At 48.4% G+C, this 15114-nt stretch overlaps 1 long non-coding RNA gene across 1 annotated transcript in view; it reads right to left on the bottom strand.

Moving 5' to 3' along the window:
• The window catches only part of LOC144806310 (uncharacterized), a 71753-nt gene that overhangs the window by 38014 nt on the left and 18625 nt on the right, over nucleotides 1–15114 (bottom strand). The gene's annotated exons all lie outside the window — the stretch shown is intronic.

Raw genomic sequence — 15114 nt, 5'->3', positions numbered from 1 at the left:
ACTGAAAGGGTGGATGTATAAATGCATGGATGAATACGTGCAAAAGTGGATGATAGATGCATACATTAATGAGTGAATGGGTGAATGGATAGATGCATGGCTGAATGAGTGAAAGGGTGGATATACAGATGCATTGATGAATACGTGCAAGAGTGGATGATAGATGCATACATTAATGGGTGAATGGATAGATGCATGGATGAATGAGTGAAAGGCTGGATGGATAGGTGCATGGATGAATGAGTGGATGGATAGGTGCATGTATGAATACGTGAAAGGGTAGATGTATAGATGCATGGATGAATACGTGCAAGAGTGGATGATAGATGCATACATTAATGAGTGAAAGGGTAAATCGATGGATGCATGGATGAACGAGTGAAAGGCTGGATGGATTGATGGGTGAATGAGTGGAGTGAAAGGGTGAATGGATAGATGGATGAATGAGTGGATGGATGTAAGGATGGATGTGTGAGAATGGGAGGAAAAGAGCAAGGGTGAATGAAGGGATGGGTGAGTGGATGGATAGGTTGAAAGTGGATTGATGAGTGAAAGGATGGATGACTTACTGAAAGGGTGGATTAATGGGTGAGAGAGTAGATGAATAGATAGCTGACTGGGTGAGGGAGGGATGGATGGATGGATGGGTGGGTGGCTGGGTGGGTGGAAGGGTTGACGGATAGCTTGGTGGGTGGAGAGTTGAGTGTAAAGGTGGATGGAGGGATTAGTGAAAGGGTGGATGGATATATGAGCGAAACGGAAGATGGATGGGTGAAAGGGTGGATGGATGGATGAGCGAAAGCATAAATGGATGAAGTGAAAGGGTAGGTGGATAGATGAGTGAAAAGGAGGGTGGATGGAGGGATGAGTGAAAGGATGGATGAATAGGAGTGAAAAGGAGGATGTGTGGGGTGAAAGGATGGATGAGTGAAAGGAAGGCGGGATGGATCAGTTGGATCGATAGGTTTGGAGATGGCAGGATAGGCTTTAGCAGCTACAGTAGAGGTGGTGGAGCTCTTGATGGGCCTCTTCTGTCTGCAGCTCGGCAGACAAAGACTTGTAATTAATTTGAAAGGATGAATGGATGTGTGGGTGAAAGGATGAGTGAGTAGAAGTGTGGCTGGCTAGATGGGTGGATGGATGAATGAGTCACGGGATGGTGGATGGACAAAGGATGTTATAATGAAGGAAAGGGTGAATGAGTGGATGAGTTACAGGGTGTAAGGATTAGAGAGCGAAAGGATAGATGAATGTAAAGGATAAATGGATGGATTGATGGATGGGTCGAAGGGTGGGTGGAAGGATGAGTGAAAGGGAGGGTGGATATATGAAGTGAATGGAAGGGTATATAGATGGAGTGAAAAGGAGGGTGTATGGATGAGCGAAAGGATGGATGGATGGTTGAAATGGATAGGTTTGGAGATGAATGGGTAGGTTTGGATATGGATGAGTGGATCGAGAGACAGATGAACAGATGGATGAACAGATTAGTGAAAGGTAATGGATAAAAGAATGAATGGGTGCCAATGTAAAGGTGAAATGCTAGATATCAGTGGGTGAAAGGATGAATGGATAGATGCTTAGATGGAAGAGGCAAGAGAGCTATTGTGGAGAGGATTCCTATTACTTTTTTCCGCTTGCTTGGTGTCATAAGAACTTTGAATCAACGTGGGGGGTATTTAAATGTTCTGGTTACTCACTTGGCCTACATTGTGCTCCTTTCTCTAACTTGGGATTATCAGGTAGGCGTGGTGCTGTTTGCCAGCGAGTTCTTACTAGACAGCTAGTATTTGGTCTCATAAAGGCCACATTGCCATAGAAATTCCCGGCACTGAACAAAACTACTTTGTAAAAGAGCAGAATGCTGTCACACACAATGAAGCCAGCTCACAGATAGGAAGAGATAGCATTTCAATAAAAACAAAAGGTCTTGGTTAACTCAAATTTCATTAGGGGCTCAAATGTTAAAGTCACGAAAGGGCACCCATGATATATGTCCTTGTATTAAAGGAGATTTACGTTTTTCATGAATTCACATGAATTTCCTTAAGTAGGTCAGAAAACCGTAGTCCTAGGAAATATTTGTGAATTGCATCTTAGCATGAGCAAATATGAATATGCCCCAGCGGAAATCTGTTGAGTGTTTACAAGTTCACTTTTTCTCCAGCCACATTTTTCCCAGCCCTGGAAGAAACGTTACTTCTGCCGTTGTCAGGGGTAAATTTCCAACCTTTCTCAGTATGGAAAAGATTAGAGAAGAGCTGGTGAAAACCTCCAAAATTCAAATCCTTCTATAGTAATAGCCTGACATAACCAGAGAGGCGTTTATCAGAGCTCTTCTACAAAGAGATTGAAGCCATTATTTGACGGTGCACTACATGGCACCAAAGGGACAAGTGGATTTTGTTACAGGACAAGTAGATTTATGAAGCTACTTGTCCCATGGACAAGTACATATTTCAATAAATTCCACACCCCTGGGTCTGAACTCTGTAACTGGACCTTTTTTCTGTACGAGAAAGAATCGAGAGTACAGGCCTTGACCTCTCTGCTGGAAAGGAACTGGTTCTATGGCCTTCTTCAAAAGGACGTTCGCCTCCTGTTGTAAGCGCTTTATATTCCACTGTACCATCTTTAGAGGACGCATGACAGGGGGTGGCTTCTTGAATCTCAAAAGGTACCCGTTCTGAATGACACCCAGCACCCATCTGTCCTTCGTGATCTGTTTCCACCCGTCCAGATAACGCACAATACTTCCTCCAACCGGAGTGGGACACGGTTGTAGAGGAAGCATCCGTTCATTGTTTCTGAGGCTGCTTGGTAGCAGATGATTGCTGCCTATTTCCATTGCCTCTGCCTCGTCCAGGCCGCCGCTGCTGGAATTGCAACCTTTGTTGATTCTGGCCTTGATTTTGCGAAGACCAATTCGTCTGTTGGCTCCTTTGCTGAAAAGATCTCTTGTCATAGGGACGAAAAGTACCCCGACGTTTAAATTCTTTTTTCTTCTCAAGGCCTATGGCCTTAAGAGTGTCCAACACCACCTTCATTTTAGACATCTCGTCGTCTGCGTGAGATCCAAACAGAGTCGAACCATTAAACGGTAAATTTACCATTTTCCTCTGTGCCTCCGGCTTTAGCCCCGTAAGGCGAAGCCAAGCTGTACGTCTTGCGCAAACACCGTGTGCATAACCATGAGCAGACAAGTCCGCCGCATCAGCAGACGCGCTAATGCTCTGGTTAGCCACCAATCCTCCTTCCTCTACTATTTCCAGGAAGTCTTTCTGATCCTCGTTAGGGAGTTTATCTGCAAAACGAGCCACTGAGTCCCAGAGCAGACGGTCATAGCATCCCAATAGAGCAGCCGCACTGGCCACTCGCATGACCGACCCTGAGGTATTGCACATTCTTCGCCCCAAGGAATCCATACTCTTACTATCCTTTTCAGGTGGAGCAGAAGAGGTAGATGCTGCAGAATGCGCCTTTCTGACTGCTGCTACAATCAGGGAGTCTGGTGGTGGGTCAGACCGCAAAAACATTGGATCTTCTTGTGGTAAATAAAATTACCGGGACTATTTTTCTATACATTAAATGACAATAAGGATAGCTCAATAAATGAGAGGCAGAGTCCGTGGTATCTGAGTCATACGGGCTTTAATTAAGTGGCTCGAGCCAATGGACATCGGGTTCCATCACCACTAAGGTTCAGGAAGGGATATTCAACATTTCATTAACATCACACAATATATAGTCAGTCAAGTCAGTCAAGTCAAAGAATTTGTATAGCGCACTACATACCCAGAGGGTTTCAAGGCGCTTAGGGAAAGGAGGGGGATTACTTGTCAAATATCCAAGTTTTAAGTTGCTTTCTGAATGCTAGGTGGTTCTGGGTAAGGCGAAGGTAAGTGGGGAGTGAGTTCCATGTTTTAGCCGCAAGGTATGAGAAGGATCTTCCTCCCATAGTGGTCTTGTTGATGCGGGGTACAGTGGCGAGGGCTTGGCTGGAAGAGCGTAGTTGGCGGGAGGGGGTGTAGAAGGACAGTCGAGAGTTGAGGCATTCTGGTCCAATGTCGTAGAGTGATTTCTGTGCGTGGGTCAGCAGACGGAAAGTGATCCTCTTATCGATGGGCAGCCAGTGGAGGTCTTTCAGGTGGCCAGAGATGTGTTCGTTGCGCGGGATGTCTAGTATGATCCTGGCTGAGGCGTTTTGGATTCGTTGGAGTTTCTTCTGGAGTTTAGCGGTAGTGCCTGCGTAGAGGGTGTTTCCGTAGTCCAGTCGGCTCGTGACCAGGGCATGGGTGACTGTTTTCCTTGTTTCGGTGGGGATCCAGCGAAATGTTTTTTTGAGCATGCGAAGAATGTTGAAGCAGGATGAGGATACGGCACTGACTTGTCTGTTCATTGAGAGTGAAGAGTCCAGGATAACGCCTAGGTTCCGTGCGTGGTCTGTCGGGATGGGAGCTTTTCCAAGGGCTTCCGGCCACCAAGAGTCGTCCCAGGCAGAGGGGGATGAGCCTAAGATGAGGACTTCTGTTTTATCTGAGTTCAGTTTCAGACGGCTATGTTCCATCCATTCGGCAACTTCTTTCATTCCTTCGTGTAGGTTGGTTTTGGCGGTGCTGGGGTCATTGGTGAGAGAAAGGATCAGTTGAGTGTCATCTGGTAGGAGATGATGTTGAGATTGTGTTGGTGAGCGATGGCCGCAAGGGGGCTCATGTATACGTTGAAAAGGGTGGGACTGAGTGAGGATCCTTGTGGAACACCACAGATGACTTCAGTGGCCTCGGACTTGAATGGTGGAAGGCGGACTCTCTGGGTTCTTCCGGTGAGGAACGAGGTGATCCATTCCAATGCTTTTCCTTGTATTCCGATGTATCTGAGGCGTTGTAAAAGGGTGCTGTGGCAGACTGTCGAAGGCTGCAGAGAGGTCGAAGAGGATGAGGGCGACTGTGTCTCCATTGTCCAGTAGAGTTCGAATGTCGTCTGTTGCTGCGATGAGGGCGGTCTCCGTGCTGTGTTTTGCTCGGAATCCAGATTGTGAGGAGTCGAGGGAATTGTTGGCTTCGAGGAAAGCGGCGAGTTGGTTGTTGACAGCTTTCTCGATGACTTTGGCCGGGAAAGGAAGGAGCGATATGGGGCGGTAGTTTTTGAGTTCGTTGGGATCCGCTGTGGGTTTTTTCAGAAGGGCGGTGAGTTCAGCGTGTTTCCAGCTCTCCGGGAAGGTGGCGGAGTTGAAGGAGCAGTTGATGACGTCTCGGAGGTGCGGTGCTATGACGGAGTCAGCTTTGTTGAAGATGTGGTGAGGACATGGGTCTGTGGGGGATCCTGAGTGGATGGAGTTCATCAGGCGGATGGTGTCCTCAGTGGAGATTGGAATCCATTCGTTGAGGGTGTTCAAGGGGGGAGAGTGTCCAGCATATGGTTGGGTGGGTTGGTCTCCGGGTTGGTTGTCGAAGCTGTTGTGGATGTCTGCGATTTTGTTGTGGAAGAATAGAGCCAGGGAGTCGCAGAGGGCTTGGGAGGGGGTGATGTCGTTGGAGTTGGCCGAGGGGTTGGTGAATTCCTTGACGATGTTGAAAAGTTCCTTGCTGTTGTGGGCGTTGTTGTCTAGTCGGTCCTTGAATGCTGTTTTCTTGGCTTTTCGGATCAGTTGGTGGTGTGTGCGGGTGGCGTTTTTGAAGGCGTTCTTGGTGCTAGTGGTTGGGTCTTTTTTCCAGGCCTTCTCAAGGGAGCGGCAGAGTTTCTTAGACTTCTTAAGATCATCGTTGAACCATGAGGCCTTCTTGCTGCGAGGTTTGCTTTGGCGTTTTTTCAGTGGTGCTAGGGTGTCGGCGGTGTTGGATAACCATAGGGTGAAGTTGGCGGCGGCTTGGTCAGGGTTCGAAGAATGGGCTGGGGTGTTTAGAAGGAGCGATGAGGAGATCTGGTCGATGGTGATTTTGTTCCAGTTTCTTTGCAGAGTTGGTTGGAGGTGGTTGGAGTGTTTCGGCTTGTTGTAGGTGAAGTGAACGCAGCTGTGGTCAGTCCAGAGGAGATCCGTGGTGTGGCTGAATGAGACATGGTTGCTGGAGGTGAAGATGGGGTCGAGTGTGTGACCTGCGATGTGGGTGGGGGAGGTGACCAGTTGTTTAAGTCCGAGGTTGGCGAGGTTGTCCAAAAGGGTGGTGGTGTTGCGGTCGTTGTTCTTTTCAATGTGAAAGTTGAGGTCTCCCAGAAGGATGTAGTCTTTGGAGGGGAGCGCATGTGGAGTGATGAAGTCCGTGATGTCCTCGCTGAATTTAGCGCGTGGTCCTGGTGGTCTGTAGAGGAGGGTGCCTCTAAGTGTGGTATTGGGGTCGATGTGGATCTGGAGTGAAGGTGTTCAGAGTTGGCGAGGTTGGCGTCTGAGCTGGTTGAGATGCGGATTGATTTTTTATGGACGATGGCGATTCCTCCTCCTGTGTGGCCGGTACGGTCCTTACGTATGATCTTATAGTCTTCTGGGATGGCAATGGTGATGTCTGGGGCGGAAGAGGCGTTCATCCATGTTTCTGTTAGGAAGGCGATGTCTGGAGAGATGGTGTCTAGTAGATTCCATAGGTCGATGGCGTGTCTGTGAACCGATCGGGTGTTGAGAAGGATGCATTGAAGGTGGTTGGGGTCGAGAGTCTGTGGTGTGATTGGAGCGGAGATGTTGTCGGTGCCGCTGAATTTGCAGGAGTAGCAGGAGAAAGGTCCATGGGTGTGTCCGGGAGCGGCTTGAACGCATTTGGGGGCGCGACTGGGGTTAAGGGCTAGGAGGGCGGCGGCATCGTAGGCAATGCGGGAGGCAGGGGGTCTGGCACTGGGCGCGGTCCAGGCGCGGATGGGCGTAGACAGGCTTACCTTTGGCGCACCTTCGGCGAGGCCGCAGCGCGTGGACGCTGCGCGAAGGACCATCTGACTTAAATGGATAGTGGAGGGGGCGGAGCATGGGAGGGGCAGCAGGGAGGGTGGGAGGAGACACGGGCCACGAGCACAACAAATGGAGGGAGGGAAAGAGAAACTGGGGCACGGACACACAGAAGGGGACAGCTAGAACCAATTAAATGCAGCCCAATATAAATAAAATATGCTTAAAGTGAAACGAATTTACACAGGGCAGGCAATGCAGCGCTATTACAATAAAGTGAGTTACAATGATATATTCCCAAAAACGATACCAAGCAGGCAAAGAGCGCTAGTCCGGCGTCGAGGCGCTAGAACTGCAGGCGATGTCAGGCAGTGAATAGCAGGAGTGTTTCCAGGTGGTCGGGGAGGTGAGGCAGGGAGCGAGAGGGAGCGACTGTCGAGGAGTAAGTCCAGCTGGTCACAGAGAGCCAGGAGAGGAGCGCTCTGACTCGGCCAGTGCGTGGGAGGGGCAGCAGGGAGGGTGGGAGGAGACACGGGCCACGAGCACAACAAATGGAGGGAGGGAAAGTGAAACTGGGGCACGGACACACAGAAGGGGACAGCTAGAACCAATTAAATGCAGCCCAATATAAATAAAATATGCTTAAAGTGAAACGAATTTACACAGGGCAGGCAATGCAGCGCTATTACAATAAAGTGAGTTACAATGATATATTCCCAAAAACGATACCAAGCAGGCAAAGAGCGCTAGTCCGGCGTTGAGGCGCTAGAACTGCAGGCGATGTCAGGCAGTGAATAGCAGGAGTGTTTCCAGGTGGTCGGGGAGGTGAGGCAGGGAGCGAGAGGGAGCGACCGTCGAGGAGTAAGTCCAGCTGGTCACAGAGAGCCAGGAGAGGAGCGCTCTGACTCGGCCAGTGCGTGGGAGGGGCAGCAGGGAGGGTGGGAGGAGACACGGGCCACGAGCACAACAAATGGAGGGAGGGAAAGTGAAACTGGGGCACGGACACACAGACGGGGACAGCTAGAACCAATTAAATGCAGCCCAATATAAATAAAATATGCTTAAAGTGAAACGAATTTACACAGGGCAGGCAATGCAGCGCTATTACAATAAAGTGAGTTACAATGATATATTCCCAAAAACGATACCAAGCAGGCAAAGAGCGCTAGTCCGGCGTCGAGGCGCTAGAACTGCAGGCGATGTCAGGCAGTGAATAGCAGGAGTGTTTCCAGGTGGTCGGGGAGGTGAGGCAGGGAGCGAGAGGGAGCGACCGTCGAGGAGTAAGTCCAGCTGTACAGTAAAACTGTACAGTTGCATTGAATACAGTAGGCGTAACAAGAGAAAAGAAGAGAGATAAGAACATATGGGCGTAAAGAAGGCGTGCACAGAGGTGTGTGATGTAGACGTCACAGAAGTGTCATAGGTGGGTGGATGCATAAAGGAAATCTGCAGGGTCAGCAGGAACTTTGAACACACATGCGCGCGCAACTGACATGACGTGGTATGGACGTGTAACGGGGAGAGCTGGGGGGCTTGACTTTAGCACTAGTAGAGGAGACTGAAGTCTGGGATGTCAGAACGACCTGTACCTATAGCATATCTGAGATCTTGTGTTTGGAGTACATGTTGCTTGATTTAAAGGCCATCAGGGCAAAGGCTGCTCATCACTAAAGGCTGGTGTATGCGTATATTTCTTTATGTATTGCATGGGGCTATGGGTCCTCTATGGAAACTAGTTCAGTAAATCACTTGCATGGAGACAGAAAGACTGGACTCTATCTTTTGCAGGCAGGATATGTTTATCCTGTTCGTTAGCTAGGAATGTGGATCCGGGGAGCTGAACAGATAACTGTAGGCAAAATACTGTCTTGGCAGGCAGGCCAGGCCGAGCCGGGCACCGCTTTGCTGGAGCAGGAAGTAAGGTAAAGGTCAGGGATGCAGGCGGGGCTGCAGCTTTCAGAGTGTTTCAGGAGGCTTGAGGCCTGGATTCGTGTCTTGGCCCTGCGGAGCCTCAAAACGGGTGCTTCTCGATATTTTAACATGCACCATGTAAAGACGTTGGCATGGTAGGTTTTAACCCCTTCGGGGCTATTGACGAGCTGGGCTCGTCATCGCGCTTACCTGTCCTGCGCGGATGACAAGGCCAGCTCGTCACGTAACGCGGTAATTTTGAATTTGCCGCGCACAGCGGGAAAAGCCGCCGCAGCGAAGCGGTTAAGACTAAATTATCGTTTCATTCATGGTGGATCTGGTAGATGACATGTTAACGTTGGACGCAAATGCATATGCGTCTTCATTTTGGCTATGGAGGGAAAATGCATGGAGGTCATGCACATACATTGAACGTTGGGGTACACGATAGGGGACATACTTGGCCATGTAAAATTCGATTTTCCTCATTCTTCTGGAGCCTTGTACTTCTTTGCAATCCTAGAAGGACCTGAACTCACCGTGGCCGGAGTTAGGAATGTTCTCATTGCTGGTTCTATCAACCCGGGCACTAACGGCAGAAGAGGCCTGCCAGTCGGCTTGTGATGCAGGGTTTCGAAGATGACTGACGTTGCTACTTGGGGAACTGCCATCAGACTTGATGACGTTCTTTGTGCATACCACTTGGGTTTTCCCCTCATTCAGACGGTATCCAGAATGCCGCCCGAACTCCTTGGTGATTTCCACCAATATCCGCATAGCCTCGGCAGGTTCAGATGAGATCACTGCCAGATCGTCAGCATAGGCTAATATTTTACTCTTGAATCCATTGGTTATCGCCGGCTTGATCTCATGATTCCCCAAAATCTGCCTAACCAATGGATCGATGTAAAGCGCGAATAAGATGGGGGAGCAGGGACACCCCTGACGGGTGCCACTTGTTATCTCGATTTTATCTGAACACTCACCCATCAACTGTATTCTGGCGACCGGGTCGGAATACATAGCCTTTGTAGCCATCAGGATTCTTTGGCCAAAACCTCTCCCTTCGAGGACATTCCATAGGTAGTGCCACCTGACGCTATCAAAGGCTTTTTCCGCGTCGAGGAGGATCATGGCGATCCCCTCCCCTCCGACAGCATGGGCCTCAAAAAGAGAGATTGCTCTTCTGATATGATCTGTTGTTCCTCGACCCGGAATGAAGCCATGCTGCCAAGGGGATACCAGACTGCCGATGATCCTCCCCAAACGCAACGCCAGGATTTTTTCATACAGTTTATTGTCTGCATTTATAAGCGAGATTGGCCTATAGGACCCTGGGTTTTCCTTCGGCTTCCCTTTTTTATGGAAGACCACTATGTTTGTGTATTTCCATGTTTCAGGTATTTTTCCAGTACACATTATTCCATTAAACAGGTCCAATAACATTGGGACCACCTCACTTGATAGACACTTATATACCTCTAATGGAATGCTATCCGGCCCCGCTGCTTTGGCGGACGCTAGGTCTAATAGCGCCTCACGTACTTCGCCGACCGTCATATAGCTCTCTAACTTTTCCCTCTCAAGCTCACCCAATTTGGGTCCTCCATCCGGATAGCTTTCATGAGGCTCCTCACCCACTACCTCTTCCTTATATAAGGTTTGATAAAAATTTGCAAATACCCCAAGTATCTCCTGCGGTTCAGCAAACTCACGCCCATTCTCCTGGATGCTAGTTATTATATTCTTTGTGTTATCCTGCCTGATCCCCTGTTTCATACATCTTCCCTCTGTATGTCCAATATTCTGAAGCCGCTTTTTCCGCCATCTGTTTATGTATTTCTGCTTTAGCAGAACAAATTCTAGTTTGACTTTCCTTTCCTTCCTTCCCTTGTATTATATCCTGACAATGTTGTTTATCCGCTCTTGCCAAATTCGCTAGGAGCCTGTCTTTTTCTACCTGTAGCTTTTTCCTAGTTTGGGCGGTATAGCTAATTGTCTCCCCCCTTAATGCAGCTTTAAACGCATCCCATACGCAGTTTCTGTTTGCACTGTACCGGTTGGCTTAGAAGAATTCCCGAGCCCATTTCCTCAAATGTTCAGTAAATAGGGTATCTGCCAAAAGTTTTCTATTAAATGTCCAACCCTTTGTTTCCTAGCTGGCCCTAAACCATCATAGCTTATCGCCAGCGGACTATGGTCCGATAGAACCTTGGGGAGCTTCCGGATATGGACTTTACTTATTTTTGTGGATGAAATTAGAAAATAATCCAGTTTGGTGTACTTCTGGTATGGGCATGAAAAATATGAAAACCCGGGATCATCAGGCTCCTTTATTCCCCATACATCCACTAACCCGTGCAACTGCATCGGGGAGCAAAGCGCCCTAAACACCCTAGGCTTAAGGCCTGTGTACGGATTTTTCTTAACCAGGTCAGCTGATATATTCAGATCCCCGTATACCAGAATGGGAGCGGGCCAGGTTGCCAGTTCCCTTTCCAATATTTCAAAGACTTCGGGATTGTCTTGGTCGGAGCCGTATTTCCCACATATTGTTACACCACACTCCAAAATGCACTTCCAAATGCTTCAAAAGAGAAACAGTTAATACAAATGAACAATATTAAACTTTGTTGGTACCTTAGTAATGTGCTTACTTTTTGGCTTCACTCCATCTGGAGCGATAACGCTCTGAAAGGAGAAAATACTGCTGTGAGTCTCAGAGTCTTCAGTGTTACTGGTCTCAGTCACGAAGACTGCGGTGTCGGAAGATAACTTTCTCTTATTTGGCTTTATTGTTCCACCAGTCACGCCATCGCTTTTAGCAGACACGCTACTGTCAGCAGCATCATAACTTCAGGCAGACCAGCAATGCAGATCTCACCACTCACATTGGGTGAACAGACTCTTCTCTGCTACATACATCCACTCTGTTCTCAAATTTGCTTGGGGCTGTCAAAATGCAAAGAGCTGCAATATATTCGCCACACTTTCCCGACTACCTTGTTTTCAAAAGTTGTGACATTCAAGCGTGATTCTTTGTTCATCTGCAAGCTGATTTTTTTAGAGGTTCTATTGCCACACAATACTCGTCCCATATTCCAATTTGTCCACAGGATGTTTTAACCCTGGTAGGTTATCAACTGCCTGTTTTGCAGATAATTTCAGATAGTTTCTGTAAGAAACTGAATTAAAATTTGCGGTAGATGAGGAACAATCACAACCGTTGTCAGAGTGAACTTTCAAAGCCATTCAATTGGCCTAGGATCAACCCCCTGGTACCCAAGCACCGAACAGGCAGGCTCAACTTAAGGTAATATGTAAAACATTTAGGCAGAAACCAAACAAGTAAAAGTCAAAATGCAAAACAATAAAAAACCAAAACCGAAATACAAAAATAAAGTAAAATATATTGAACAAAATGACACTAAAACGATAAAATCCAATAAGGAGAATTAGATATGAACTGTAACGCTGTAAGAATCACAAGGTGCCAATGGATGAGGGGCCCGTGCATGGATTATTCTCTCTGGAGCTGACTGCCAAGCCAGAGGAAACCGGAGGCCACGGCCTGCAAGCACATAGTTTAGGAATTAGCAGCAGTGGTCCAAAAAGACATTTAGTGCTCCAGGATCAGATAGGGCTGCTGGCCTACAGGGGGATTCACTGCAGGTTTGTGCACAAAGTGCTTAGAGTATTGAGAACAAGCAGCAGATGCCCAGCAGGGCAATAGCAGACGGTTGAAGGCAGCAAGGCCCGGACGAGACTGAAAGGGAGTGACAACTATGGCCCTCACCATCATGCAACAGCGTAGTGGATATCAGCGGGAGGACAACCCGGTGACAGCCACCCACTGGGGCTGGGACCCTCACGACAAGGCAGGCCGGTCTGGTGATGTGGTAAGAGATATAGCAGCCATGTCTTCAGCGAGAAGCAAGAAGGATCAGAATCTAAAAAAGATGCTTACCAAGCTCCCGATGACTGGCAGCGGAGAAGGGAGGCTCTCCCCAATGACACAAATCAGCCAAGATGCGGACACTTCTGAAGCCCCAGTTACCCACGCCTTTTTAGAGTCGCTATTCGGTGCATTACGAGGTGAATTGCAGACGCTTGCAGGAGCTGAAAAGGGAAATAGCGGGGGAGATGAAGGAGATAACCGATGGAGGCCACACGTTCCCAAACAGCATCAACGTCCCGCCTTAGGATAAGGTGGGACGTCGATGCCGTTGGGGACCGTGTGGCCTCCATCGAGGATCAGGGGCAAGCCCGGGAAGAGGAGGTGGAGCATCTACAGCAAGAGATACTCCGGCTCAAGGCTCAACAGAGTGATCTACATGGCACACACAGAAGACCTGGAGAATTGGTCTTGGCGAAACAACATCCGCGTTAAGGGAGTTCCACCTAAAGAAGAAGGGCCAGACATCACACAATACCTGCAGGGTCTCTTCAGGAGCATACTGGACGCCCCCACCGGATATTTTGGCTTACATTCCAGACTTTCAACTAAAAGAGTGTACACTACGTACTGCCAGGGACAAGCAACCACTAAGATATCAGGACCACTCCATAGCTTTGTACCAGGACCTGGCTCTAATACCCCTTCAAAAGTGTTTGGTGTTCCGAGTGGCCACCACGCGTCTTCGAAATCAAGGAATACCGTATTCTTTGGGTCACCCTTTCCGGCTGATTTTCATATGGCAGGGCAAACTCCTCCAACTCAGATCCATGCAGGACACTTGCCAGGTGCTGGGCATTGAGAATCCAATCCAGGAGGAGACAGAGGGCCCACAGATTAAAACTCCTTGAGAAAGATGGCATAAGGTAGGAGGCGTAGCACAGAGCGAGCAACGAGACTGGACCCCAAGACCATGGCACAAGAAAGACTGGCAGTGCTGAAGACATTGTTGAAGGAGACATTCCCCCATGATGACACCGTGAACGACTGAGGGACAGATAAATGACATTTGCAAGGCTTGGCGGGCGTCGAAGAAGTCTGCGGGGAGCTTAGAGACACGGGGAACAGGCCACACACATTCCCAACTATTCCGACTTCCAAGGACGTGCACGTACAAATGGCGGGCCCTGGACAATTTGAGGTTAATGGGTTTCTAAGTTGAGGTTAGGGAGGGGAGGGTGGAGAACTGGTATGTAGGTTAAAGGCGTTGAAGAGAAGATCACAGGGAAATGGAGGCCGGGCAGACGTTGGGAGCTCAGGGGTAAGAGGGATCACAGGGACCCAAATACAGGCAAAAGCTGGTGCACTCACTATGACACACCATTTCCAAGCACACACTGAAAATTCTTACTCTCAATGCGAGAGGTCTCAACAATCCCAATAAAAGGAGATCCATCCTTTCCTACCTGGATAACATGGAGGCATATGTGTGGCTCCTCCAAAAGACACAGCTCCCATCCAAAGATTGGCATAGAATGAGGTCACAACTCTTTCCTCAGCTGTTCTTTTAATCTACCCTGGATAAGAAGGCGGGTGGCTATTTTAGTAGCCAAAAGTTTTAAGGGGACAGTGGGGGGGAAAGGTGTCCGAAATCAAAGAGGTTGATGGGAGCAGGGCCATCGATAGTGTAGGTGTTGGTATGAGTATTTTTGATGCCGAAATTGTGTTGCAAACCGTCAGAGTTACTGCTCCCAAAATCACCCTTCACCCGATATACGATCAATTCAGGGGCTGCCTCAATTGCCCCTAGATAGGAAAGGGTCTCCCCACGCCCCTAAACCAATAACCATTTCAAATACCAAGGGATGGTGCTAATAGGTAAAACAGGCCCAGGGGCTCGAATCAGAACAGGTTGTCTAGTACCTCGTGCATTATTGTTCCTGCCACCCCAAGTATGAATGGCTAATCCGGATGTTTTGAGTCTGCCGCCCGCTGCTTGCCCTTATGTGTTGGTACTTGCAGCAGGAGTACTTACTTTAAAGAGGGATCAGTATGAGTCATGGGACCAGCTAAGCAATAAATGTGCGGACTGGCTATCAAGGCATAGAAGCTTCCATATATCCGAAATATAGGATATTATTATGGCACGCAGGGTTGGTTGAGTCAGTGCATCTACAAAAAATATTGAAGGGTAAAGTATTCTAATTAACTTTCGCAGACCTTCTTTGGTGAGATACCTACTAAGGGGTTGCGAATTCATAACACCTAATAGCACTAACATAAGCGCACTACCCCTTGGTTATTTCTACAAACCAAGTCATGCTCCTTTCACCAACAATTCCTCTTGAATTACTACATCTAATAGGGTCCAGGCCTTATCTGGATTATAGACCCAAGACTGACTATCAACTTTTGGGGTAAATACTGATCCTGAAATTAG

The sequence above is a fragment of the Lissotriton helveticus genome (assembly GCF_964261635.1).
Source record: "Lissotriton helveticus chromosome 1_1 unlocalized genomic scaffold, aLisHel1.1 SUPER_1_unloc_61, whole genome shotgun sequence".
Lineage (NCBI taxonomy): Eukaryota > Metazoa > Chordata > Amphibia > Caudata > Salamandridae > Lissotriton > Lissotriton helveticus.
This window is presented reverse-complemented; position numbering and strand designations above follow the sequence as displayed.